The following is a 13,219-nucleotide window of genomic DNA, read 5'->3' on the forward strand; positions in this document are numbered from 1 at the left end:
CCAAGTACTATGCAAATATTCTCATCAACTAGCCTACCCCTTCATTTGAAAGACAAGGAATTTAGAGCCCTGGTTAAAGGGTTTTCTCTTTAATGAACAGGCCAGCATTAGAGCTCAGATACCCTACTAGACTTTCACCAACCCTGCTTTCTGATTAACCGTATCACCTCATTTACAGAGGTCTCTGCGCCATCTGTACTTCTTGCAAGTATCACTTCCTGAGACTCACCCAAACCTTGATTCAGAAGCGCAGAAACCACGATGCATATGATTATGAAAGCATACATGAGAAGATTTAAGGCCTAGCCTTCTATTTCTTAGTAATACAATGAGAAAACAGGTTAGTTACGTCTTTATTCCCCATCTGTAAAATAAAGGAGTTAAAACTATTATCACAACTAAGATTCCTTTCAAGCCTAAGACATTGTGATGTTTTTAAATTACTCAATTGGCTGCATCTTCAAGGAGACTGACTAGAACTGTGGTGTACTTGTGAAAGTAATGGCAACAATTGTAAAACCAATCATATTTTAAAAGCTTGATGGGAGGGGGGTTAGTTTAGTTGATTGGTATTTTGTTTTTGCAAAATGGAGATACTTTACTAATTTTGTTGATTATAAAATTTATATGTTACCATTATATTAGTTTCTAGGGTGCCAAAACAAAATACCACACACTGAGTGGCCTAACAACAGAAATGTATTTTACAATTCTGGAGGATAGATTATCCTCAGGCCTGGTTTCTTTTGAGGCCTCTCTACTTGGCTTGAAGATGGCTGCCTTCTCTCTGTGCCTTTGTGTGGTCTTCCCTCTGTGAGTATGTTCCCTAATATCTTTTAAGGACACCAGTTATTTAGGATAAGGGCCTACCCTAATGACCTCATTTTGCTTTAAGTAACTCTTTGAAGACTATCTCCAAATACAGTCATGTTCTGAGGTACTGGGGGTTGGGACTACAACATGAATTTGTTGGGGGGCACAATTCAGCCCGTAACACCAGTGTAAAAATTTCAGCTAAGATTTTTAAAGTTAACATATACAGTATATTCTTGTAACATTATTAGTATAAGTTTACAATCCTCATCTGAAACCCTTAAGCCTGGATGCATTTTATAAGTAAGACATTTTGGTATTTTTAAAAGGCAGTATGGTATAAATACTACTTAATTACCTAACCCTCTGAGTGGGTTCTGAAGTGGTACCCCAAAATCAAATGCATTAATAGTTATGCAAAACAAATATTCACACTATGCTGAAAAATAAAGTCTATAAACCACTTTGCATCAGTTCTACTTGGGTTTTACTGCTAAATGATTTCAGATCAGGTAAAATATTAAGATGCTTTCGCTTTTCAGTGCTTTTTAGATTACAGGATTTGCAAAAAGAATGTTCAACTGTAAGAATTTGAGGGTAAATTAAGAATGAAAATATAAGATTAAAAACATCCATATTTCCCCTGGCCTATTTGGCTCAGTGGTAGCGCATTGGCCCGCGGACCAATGAGTCTCAGGTTTGATTCTGGCCAAGGGCACATACCTTGGTTGCGGTTCATCCCCGGCCCTGGTCGGGGTCATGCCAGAGGCAACCAGTTGATGTTTCTCTCTCTTTCTCTCTCTCTCTCTCCCCCCTCCCCACCCCCTTGCTCTCCCTCTCTCTCCTTCCCTCTCTAGCTGAATATAAATAGAAAAATATATATATATATCCTCAGGTGAGGATTAAAAAAATCCATATTCTCTGACATAGCAGTTCCACTTTGGAGAAAATATCCTAAAGATACAACGTGAAGTGAATAAAAAGCTTTTGCAAAGAGACAGTTATTGCAGTTATTTTAATAAACATTGAAAATAACCCGAATACCCATAAGAAGACGAATAGTGAAATAAATAATTAACCCAAAAAAATGGATTTTAAGCAGTCACTGAAAACGATGTTGAGGATCTCAATAAACATTTTTTCCAAGGAAGACATACAGATGGCTAACTAGTACATGAAAAGATATTCAACATCACTCTTCATGAAGGAAATACAAATTAAAACCACTATGAGATACCACATCACACCTGTTAGAATGGCTATTATAAAAAAGACAGGAAATAACAAGTATTGGCCCTTATGCACTGTTGGTGGGAATATAAATTGGTGTAGCCACTATGGAAAACAGTATGGAAGTTCCTTAAAAAATTAAAAATAGAACTGCCATACGATCCAGCAATTCCACTTTGGGTATTTATCCAAACAAACAAACACACTAACTCAAAGAACATGCACCATAATTTATAGTAGCCAAGATATGGAAACAAATTAAGTGTTCATGAATGAATGGATAAAGAAATTGTGGTATATACAAGGTGTCCCCCAAAAATGTATACACAATGACTGTAGATCCTATTACATTTTGAAAATGAAATGTATTTTAATAAACACTGACTTGATAATTATTCAAAGTGTGTATATACTTTTTGGACACCCTATATACAAATTAATATGTGTGTGTGTACATATATATGTATATACATACACACACACATTTATATATATATAATGGAATATTACTCAGCCATAAAAAAGAATAAAATCTCACTATTTGTGACAACATGGGTAGACCTTGAGGGCATTATGCTAAATGAAATAATTCAGAGAAAAACAAATACTGTATGATATCACTTGTATGTGGAACTTAAAACAGAACAAAACAAGCTTACAGATAACAGAGAACAGATTGGTAGTTGCCAGAGGCAGGGGTGAGGGTGGCAAATGGGTAAAAGTAGTCAAAAGGTGCAAACTTTCAGTTATAAAATAAATGTCATGGGATGTAATGTATAGCATGGAAATAATAATAATACTGTATTGCATATTTGAAAGTTGTAAGAGAATAGATCTTAAAAGTTCTCAACACAAGAAATAAACATTCTATAACTATGTATAGTGACGGATATTAACTAGATATAGTGTGGTGATAAATTTTGTAAATACACAAGTATCGAATCATGTTAAACACCTAAAACGTATATGTTATGTCAGTTGTACCTCAATAAAAAAAATAAAATGGCACTGACTCAAAAATAAATAAATAGCCCTGGCTGGTTTGGCTCAGCAGTTGGAGCGTCGGCCTGCGGTCCAGAGACACACGGGTTCGGTTCCCGCTAGAGGCACATACTTCGGTTGCAGTTTGTCCCCCGCCCTGGTTGGTTATGTGGGAGGCAGCCACTCAATGTGTCCCTTTCACGTCGATGTTTCTCTCTCTTTATCTCTCTATCTCTCTCCCTCCCACTCTATCTGAACAAAAAATGGAAAAATGTCCTCAAGTGAGGATTAAAAATAAATAAATAAATAAATGTAGCATCAGCATTGTTTGTTGCACTGTGTATTATCTTTATATTCTCTTTTCCTTTCTTGCCCAAATTAAAAAAAAAAACACACATGTTGATTAAGAATTTGTAATAAGAATCAATGCTTATGTTGTAATGTTAAGTGACAAATGCAGAATATAAAATTGAATATACAATAAAAACTAAGCTGCCCTAGCTGGTTTTCCCAGTGGTTAGAGCATCGGCCCAAGGACCAAAGGGTCATGGGTTGGACTCCCAGTCAAGGGCACATACCTGGGTTGCAGGTTTGATTCCCTGGCCCTGGTTGGGGTCATGTGGAAGGCAACTAATCGATATGTCTCTCTCATGTTAATGTCTGTCTGTCCGTCTCTCTCTTTCTCACTGCCTCCCTTCTACTCTATCTAAAAATCAATGGAAAAATATCCTTGGGTGAGGATTAACAACAACAACACAACAACAATAAAACTAAACTGTATAAAAAGCATAGGAAAAAATCAGAAGGAAACATACCAAAACATTAGTGGTGGCTTATAAGTCTCAATTTCATTTCAGCGCAGTATAACCCTTTTACTACACTGTCAGCTCCTGTCCCTTTGTTCTCTCTACTCTCTGACTCTCACTCTCCCAATATCCTACTGTTTTCTAACAGTTCTGTAGTTCATCCCATGGTCTGACCTTGACTAATGGACCCACCCATCAGGGCTCTATTCTTCTTTTACTCCAAACCACTCCATCACTAGCTTCAGGATTGCCTCCCATTTCTACACATTGGCTTTCATCTACCTTCCCCAAATCCAGAGAGGAATGTGATGGGGAGTTGTCTTATTAACACAAAATGCTTTAATAAATGAACTTGAACAGGGAGTTGGAAGATGTCTTAAGGCTTAAACCACAGCTCTGAAGAAGAGCCACTAGTCCAGTAATGCTGGTATTTCTGACAGGGTCATTCGAAACTGGTACCACAAATGTTGGGAAAACTGCAAAGTGAATTCAGCTCCTACCAAAGAAAGGAACTGCTGCTGCTAGAGTGATGCTCAGAGGAGTAGGAAGTGGACTGGAGGACAACAAAAGGGCAACAACAAGAAGCTGTTGGAAAAGAAGTAAGTCCCTTTTTCCTCTTGCCTTTCAGTCTCTTCCTGGCATCCCCTACTGGCACAGCCAGCAGGAGCCAGCTAACAATGTGGTCCCAGAGTATAGAGTACCAGCTTCGGCATCACAAAGTGAGTATAGAAGGGAGTGTGGGTTTGGGGCTGACAGGCAATGACCGAATAACTACTATAGGGATCCCTTTGACACTCAGCTTCCACACAGACCCTCCTACACATATTTGAATAGCTAGCTATACAATAACAAGACATCTCTATCTTCTCCCTATCTAGTTAGATGAAACTATCCTGTGTACAAAGACATTCTCATACTCCCCTGGAAATGAGGACACACGATGCCCCAACAGTCACCATTCTCATTTCTAGGAGTCAATCACACCATCTACCTCTACGCTATTTTAGTGACTCCTGAATTCTGTTACCCAAAAACTAAGCTTAAAGTTAACCTCCAAGAAAAATTATATTAATAAGAGGAAGAAGAAGATAGTTAATATTTACAAATACATACACACACATACATAAAAGAAGTAAAGAAAATATATGTAGATGCTACAATCCTCATTCCTGAAGCTGGTCACGAAGCCATAATTGATATTTGTAACTTTTTTCTACTAATCATTTCTACATTCTATATTTCCTTTTTCTTTAATCAACCACTTACCTAGTCTAGGTTTCTGCCTGGTAAGGTGACCCAAATTTTCATTCTTGAATGCTCAGTGATCCTGCCTTGATTGGTTGTTGAAATTCCATTAACTTTCACTATTGGACATTGAAATACTAAGAGATGCTTTCAAGATTATCCTGGGTTGAAGACATAGCCCTTCCTCACAGTGTATCAGCAACCCTAATTTCCCTTTGTAATCAGGATCAATCTCCCCATCCAATAAAGCATCTCCCTTGTTTATTTGTTGATTCAGTAATATGAGGAACACTAAATGTCCATCTGGCAGTTTAATCTTCCAATTCTATAGAAGAACCACTGTGTGGCCCTTAATGGAATCATTCCTACCTTGGAAATCAAGATCTCCAGATCAGTAGAGTTTGATGCTATGGGGATGGAAAGCAAAAATCCTCCAAGCATGTTTTTAGGTATAATGGTAAGAAGAGACACTCCTACTTCCAGCTCTTAATTCCTATATTTACTCTGTCTATGAAGAAGACAGCATCACATATTGGTCTCTGATGCAAAGCATATATTTTATCTTGTAAGATAGCACCACATCTTTTCAGGATATTGTCTCCAAACTGACTTGAGTCCTGAGTAAGCAATTCTATTCTATTAGGCCAGATATTTCTGGGTGATGGAGTGTGTGGTGTGACCAGAGAATTTCATGGTCATGAGCCCATTGCTGCATTTCTTTTGCTGTGAAATGAGTTCCTTAATCAGAAGCAATGTTGTACAGAATACAATGAAAATGGATAGCATATTTTATAAGTCCATGAATGGTGGTGCTAGCAGAAGCATTATAGGCGGGGAAAGCAAATCCATAATTCAAAATATGTGTCTACCCCAGTAAATAGATATCTGTCCCTTTCCATGAGGAAAATGGTCCAACATAATCAATGAACCAACAGGAGGCTGGCTTGTTTCTTCAAGGAAGGGTGCCAAATAGGAGACCCCGTGTTGGTCTGTGCTCTTGACTAGTTAGGCAATCAGGAGTCACAGTGTAATAGGTGACGAAGTCACCTTGGTGAGAAGATGATATGCTGAACCCATGTAGAGCCTCCATTTCAAACAACATGACTGTTCTGTACATGGTCCCATTAAAAAAGTACTAGGGTGGCTGGGAACAATGGCTGACAGACAATAAGAAACTGTCATTTTGTCCACCTGATTATTGAAAGCCTACTCTTCAGATGATGCCTTGGGTAAGTATTTGCATGGACCACAAATAACTCCACATTGCATGCCAATTCTGAGAGGTCCATCCACATACTTTCCCCCCAGACCTTTTTGTATCAGTCTTCTAATCTTGTCCTTTCTGAATTCCTGACCATTCAGCCCAAATGTTAGAAAATGCCTATGAATCACTGCAGATCCATACTTCTAAGTACGTTTCAGTCCAGACAAGGTGGACAATCAAATGTGTTGCTCCAAACTGTGCTCATTAGGAGAATTTTGCTCCAATTAATGGCTTTCAGGGCTACCTGTAATGATGCAATTGTCCACCTCTCTTTGGTGCCAGTACATCATGCAGAACCATTTGTAAACCAGTCCTAGGTTTTTCCTTCTCAATCAACTAGTTGCAAGAAATTCTTTATAAGACCATCGATGTGGACTGAGGGAGTGGAAGAGTCACTGTTGAAGGTTTCCTCGTGCAGTAAACTCCACCATTATAAAGATTTTATCTCCAATCACGTGTTAAGTAACTTTTAAAACTTCCAGTACAAAATATAAATACTGTAGTTATACTTAGAAAACCTAGTAAAGTCAAATGTATTTTAATCATTTTTTTTAAATTCTCACCTGAGGATATTTTTCCATTTTTAGATAGAGTGGGAGGGGGGAAGGAAGAGAGAAAGATATGAGACAGACACATCAGACTAGTTGCCTCCCGCAATGATAAAAATTAATCATTTTTATATTAATTTTTGACCCAGAAAAATCCGTAACATATCTGAAAAAAATGTAAGTACCCGAAGTCTTTCTGCCAAGAGCACAAACACAGCTGCAGTGCCATATTTCCCAGTAGTGAAAATAATATTTCCCTAAGACATAATCTTGGAAACAGATGTTTAAGGAAAAATTTCAATCTGTTGTCATATGTATCTTCATAAAAAAATGATTGAACTAGCATCAGTTTTGCAGTAATATAAATATAACTCAAGCAGTTTCTACAAGGATTTCTTGCAGCAAACACATTGCCATTTAAATAATACATTTCATTAGTATATTACATTCTAGAAGCAAGCACATCTTATTTCAGTAATATACAAAACAGATTTTGCATGTTATATATTACTTGGCATTTCTCAGATTAAACATATTTTTAAATTTTAATATGAATAAATTAATGGCAACAAGCAAAAAAAATTGTTTGCTTAACCAGTGGTTAGGGGCATTATCCAAGGCCAAATTACCTGGATCCAAACTGTGGCTCTGAAACTTACAAGCTGTGCTACCTTGGGAAAATTACTTAACCTGTGCCTCAGCTTTCACATCTATGAAATGAGGCTATTAATAGTATGTACTTATGGGGTTGTTATGAGGGTTAAGAAATTAACATATGTAAAGCCCTTCGAAATGATGCTTAGCACTTATAAGTAATATCAAAGACCCAGCTGTTTTTCTGAGGTAACTCAGCAGAATAGGTAGAGCCAGACTGACAGTTTCTAATCTTAGCTCTACAGCTTACTCCTTGCATAATATTGGACAAGTTATTTAACTTTTTTGTACCTCAGTTTCCTCACCTGTAAAATGGGAATGATAAAAATACTTGCCTCATGGAATTATTGCAGATTGATATACATAAAGTACTGTGGCTGGTTTACTGTAAGCTCTATATAAATATTTGGTTTTACCAGCTGCTCCTGCTTACTCTGAATGCCAGGGAAGCTTGAAAGCCCTAAGAGTTTAGTGGATTTTCAGGTAGCCCATCATCCCAGAACCCACTGAATCCTCCTATGGGGCAACCAGGCCAACCTCCAGGATTCCTTCTGCCCAGCGTTCCCTGTGACATTCCAGACAAATAGAAGTTTACATACAAGTATGCTTATTTCTATTTTACATTTAAAAAACAAGGAAAGCCCTGGCCAGCATGGTTCAGTGGTTAGAGTGTTAGCATGTGCACCAAAGGATTTTGGGTTCAATTCCCGGTCAAGGGTACCAGGGTTGCAGGTTCCATCCCCTGGCCCCGGTCGGGGTCATGTGGGAGGCAACCAATCGATGTGTGTGTGTCTCTCTCTCACATGGATGTTTCTCTCTCCCCCTCCCTCCTTCCCTTCCACTCTCTCTAAAAATCAATGGAAGAAATATCCCTGGGTGAAGATTAACAAAATAAATAAATAAATAAACAAACAAACAAGGAGAGAGGTATAAAATCAGCTGAAAGTTGTAATATATTTGAGTTGGCTCTGTTCTACTCCAGAAGTTTATTTTTTAATCTATGTGTTTTTGTATCTAAATATTTATCAAAGTATTTATCACTTAGCTTCTTTGGTTCTCAATTTTCTCACTTGTAAAATTAAAGGATTGTGCTCAAAATCTCTCATATCTCTTCCAGGTATTCTAAAACTCTAGCCTTTTGTCCATGTGACAAGATGATGTTTGATGTGGTGTGGTCTGAGAGAGAGATGGAATCTTACTTGCTGTTTGAATCAAATCCGTAGTTCTAATACCACTCACTGTTGGTGGCAGCTGCTAAAGTGTAGGTTTCTATAAATCCTATCATTTCTTGTTATTATGGAGAAAAAGGGACTAAAATAAGTTGGAATGTTTATAATGATATGTATTTCTATGACTCAGTTGCTATAAAACTCCTGAACTACTTTGAAATTACAGAAATTTATAGGTTTGAAAGTTTCTAAAGTCCTTACAAATCCGAGCATAAATTTTGAATTTAAATGAGGAAATATATATATGTAAAAGTGCTTCACACAGTTAATACATTTTACAAATGCAAGATGTGATCATTTAAAAAATCAAACTGCTCTTAACTTATTTTAACAGAAGAGCTTTACAATAATGGAGATGGAAACTTCTGGTTACATATTGAGCATAGAGAAGTCATTGATTCTAAACTGACATCAAAGCATTTCTACATGATAAGATGTCCAAGTTAGATTTCATGTACGTGAAGTCATGCCAGTTACTAGGAGGATAAGCGGCTTTACTTTGATGGTTTTGAGTTTCCACATTGCTTTCAGCTACTCTGCCAGAGGCACATACCCTGCCCTGCCCAAACTCTGATGCATTTCTCTGATGTTTTTAATAACAAGACATTTTTTCCACTGACTTTCTACTTTTATCAGATAGTGAAATGACTTATCTCTTGGCAAAATTTGTTCGTCTATTATTATGGCTTTTGGTATATCGTGTAGTGGTTAATTTTACAATATTCTTTAACATACAGCTTGGGTTTGTCTTTTAAATGATATGGTGATTTACTTACCAATGCATATTTGGAAGACAATTTATGGTGCAAAACAGTGCAAAACTACATTACCATGCCTGGCATAATGTTTACAATATTAGTTCATCTCTTTACATACTCTGCAGCATCCCTCTTGGTATTTTTTTAAATATATGTTTCTTGAACATTTAGTCATAGTTTTGCTAAGCACCTCAATAGATCTCCAGGATTATTTTTAACTAGACTTTCATGTACTATATGTGATTTTTAAAAAATTTATATTTCAATTTAATACAGTAAAATTCACTCTTCTATGAGTTTTGACTAATGCATGGAGAGTCACATAACCACCTCAGTAGTTAAGATGTAGAACAGGCCCTGGCCGGTTTGGCTCAGTGGTTGGAGTGTCAACCTGAGGACCAGAGAGTCCCAGGTTCGGTTCCTGTTAGGGGCATGTACCAAAAAAAAAAAAAAAGAAAAAGAAAAAGAAAAGAAAAAAGATGTTTCCCCATGCAGTCCCTTTGCAGTTAAGCCTTCCCCCAACCTCGGACTCCTGGTAACTACTGATCTGTTCTCCTCCCTACAGTTGCCTTTTCCAGAATATCATATAAGTGGACTCATGCAGATGAATGTGTGTAGCCTTTGGAGTCTGGCTTCCTTCACTTAGAATAATTCATTGGTGATTCATCAAGGCTGTATAAGTAGTTTGTTCCTTTTTATTGCTGAGTATAATTTCATTTCCATATATATATTTTTTAATCCTCACCTGAAGATATTTTTCCGTTGCTTTTTAGATAGAGTAGGAGGGAGGAAGGGAGAGAGAGAGACAAACAGAGAGAGAAACATCAATGTGAGAGTAAGAGAGACACATCTATTGGTTGCCTCCCACATGACCCTGACAGGGGCTTGGGATTGAACTTGCAACTGAGGTACATGCCCTTGACTGGGAATTGAACCCTTGACTCTTTGGTCTGCAGGCCAACACCCTAACTGCTGAGCCAAACTGGCCAGGGCTAGAATTTCATTATATACATATATTTCATTAGATAAGGACATAGAGTTGTTTCCAAGTTTTGGTGATTATGAATAAAGCTTCTACATACATTTGTATACAGAGCTTTGTGTGAATATAACTTTTCATTTCTCTTGAGCAAGTACTTAGGACTAGAATTATTGGGTCACATGGTATTTTATATTTAAATTTTTTACGAAACTGTCGAACTTCTTTCTAATGTCGCTGTAGCATTTTGCATTCCTACTAGCTGTGTTTGAAAGTTCTAGCTTCTTCAGATGCTCATCAGCACTTGGTACTGTCAGCCTTTTTAAAAATTATTATTGCCATTCCTGTATGTATCAGCATCTCATTGTGGCTTCAACTTGCATTTTCTTATGACAATGTGAGCCTTTTTTCATGGGCTTATTAGCCCTTTGTATATCTTACTAAAATTTTTTTTTCTTTATTGATACTAGAGAGAGAGAGAAGGGAGAGAGGGATAGAAACATGGATGAAGAGAGAACATCGATTGGCCACCTCCTGCAAGCCCCCCACTGGGGACTGGGCTCACAACCTGTGCTCTGACCAGCAATCGAACCAGCAACCTCTTGGTGCATGGGTTGATGCTTAACCACTGAGCAACACTGGCTGGGCTGTATATCTTCTTTTGTGAAGTGTCTGTTCAAAATTTTGCTCATTTAAAATTTTTGGTTGTTTTCTTCTCATTCAAGTTTTAAAAATTGTAGTAAAACATACATATTTAACTTTTTAACCATTTGTAAATAAGTGGTATTAAATACATTCATAGTGTTGTATAACCATTATCACTATTGATACCACAGATTTTTTTCATCATTCCCAACAAAAACTCTGTACCCATCAAACACTAATATTGCCCTCTCCCTTCCTCCCCTGACTCACTGATAACCTATATTCTACTTTCTGTCTCTATTAAATTTTCTATTCTATGTACCTCATATAAGTGAAATTATGCAATATTTGTCCTTCTATATCTGACTTATTTCCCTAACTGTAATGTTTCAAAGTCCATCCATGTTGTATCATATATCAAAATGGCATTCCTTTTTACTGTTGAATAATATTCCATTGTATCTAATTACTGAATTTAAGGAGGTCTTTTTTGCCCGGCCTGTGTGGCTCAGTGGTTAAGGGTCGACCCATGCACCAAGAGGTCACCAGTTTGGTTCCCAGTCAGGGCACAAGCCCAGGTTGTGGGCCCAATCTCCAGTGCGGGGCATGCAGGAGGTGGCCAATTGATGTTCTCTCTCATTGATGTTTCTATCTTTCTCTCCCTCTTCTTTCCTCTCTCTCCAAAATCAATGAAGAAAAAAAATTTTTTAAAAATAAATAAAGAGGTCTTTTTGTGTTCTGTTTACAAGTTCTTTTTTTTTTTTTTTTTTAGTATGTGCTCCTAGCGGGAACCAAACCCAGGACTCTCTGGTCCGCAGGCCGAGGCTCCAACTGCTGAGCCAAACCGGCTAGGGCTACAAGTTCTTTATCAGATATATTATTTGCAAATATTTACTCTTAGTCTGTTGCTTGTCTTTTCATGTTCTTTGAGGCTTTTGAAAGAGGAAAATATTTTACTTCTGATGAAGCCAGTGTATCAATTTTTCCTTTTAAGAACTATGATTTTGATTTCATATCTAAGAACTCTTTACCTAACACAGTATCACAGAGATTTCTCCTATGAGTTCTTCTAATGTTTAAAAGTTCTATATTAGGTCTACAATCCATTTGGAACAAATTTTTATATAAAGTATTAGGTATAAATCGAATTTCTATTTTGCATGTGGAGCAAATTGTTCTAGCACAGTTTGTCAAGTCTAACTTTTCTCCATTAAATTGCTTTTGCATCATTGTGAAAAATTAAGTGACCATATTTTTGAGAGATTAATTCTGGATTCTATTATGTTCTATTGACCTAGGTGTCTATCCTTTGGCCAAAACCACATTGTCTTGGTTACTAAAAGGTTTATAGTAAGTCTTGGAATCAAATAGTGTTAGTCTTTCAACTTCTTTTTCAAAGTTGTTTTGGCTATCCTAATTCATTAGCTTTACCTATAAATTCTAGAGTCAGCTTGTTGATATCTACAAGAAATTATGCTGAGATTTTTATTGGGGTTGGGGTGCATCTACAGATCAATTTGATAGAAATTGCCATTTTAATATTTGTGATTATTTTTGGATACAACAATCGGATTCTAAATTTCTGTAACAAATCTTTCACTTCTACTAAATAAAACATGATTTCCCCTTATCTTGGCTGACCTTATACATATATTTAAAATGAAGTTCTTTCTGTAGCAATTGAGTTGTTTCCAGGTGATTTTGTGTTGTAATATATTACTATCTGCTATTAAGTTTCAGTGACACAAAGCTATGGTCATTTTTTATCATTTAGGTTGCATTATTATTATTAAAATGGCGATGCTTTTTCTTTGATTTTTTAACTGGGTCTTTACATGAGCTAAAGTATTTTTGTGATTGATTGATTGTGGTAAAATATACATAATACAAAAATGTATCATTTTAACCATTTTTATAGGTATGGTTCAGTGGCATTAAGTACATTCACATTGTTCTGCAATGATGACCAACATCCATCTCCAGAACATTTTTCATCTTCCCAAACTGAAACTCTGTACCCATTAAATAATAACTCCCTCTTCCCCCTGTACCACAGTCTCTGGCAAC

This window comes from Molossus molossus, unplaced genomic scaffold (assembly GCF_014108415.1).
Source record: "Molossus molossus isolate mMolMol1 unplaced genomic scaffold, mMolMol1.p scaffold_m16_p_10, whole genome shotgun sequence".
NCBI classification, from domain to species: Eukaryota; Metazoa; Chordata; class Mammalia; order Chiroptera; family Molossidae; genus Molossus; species Molossus molossus.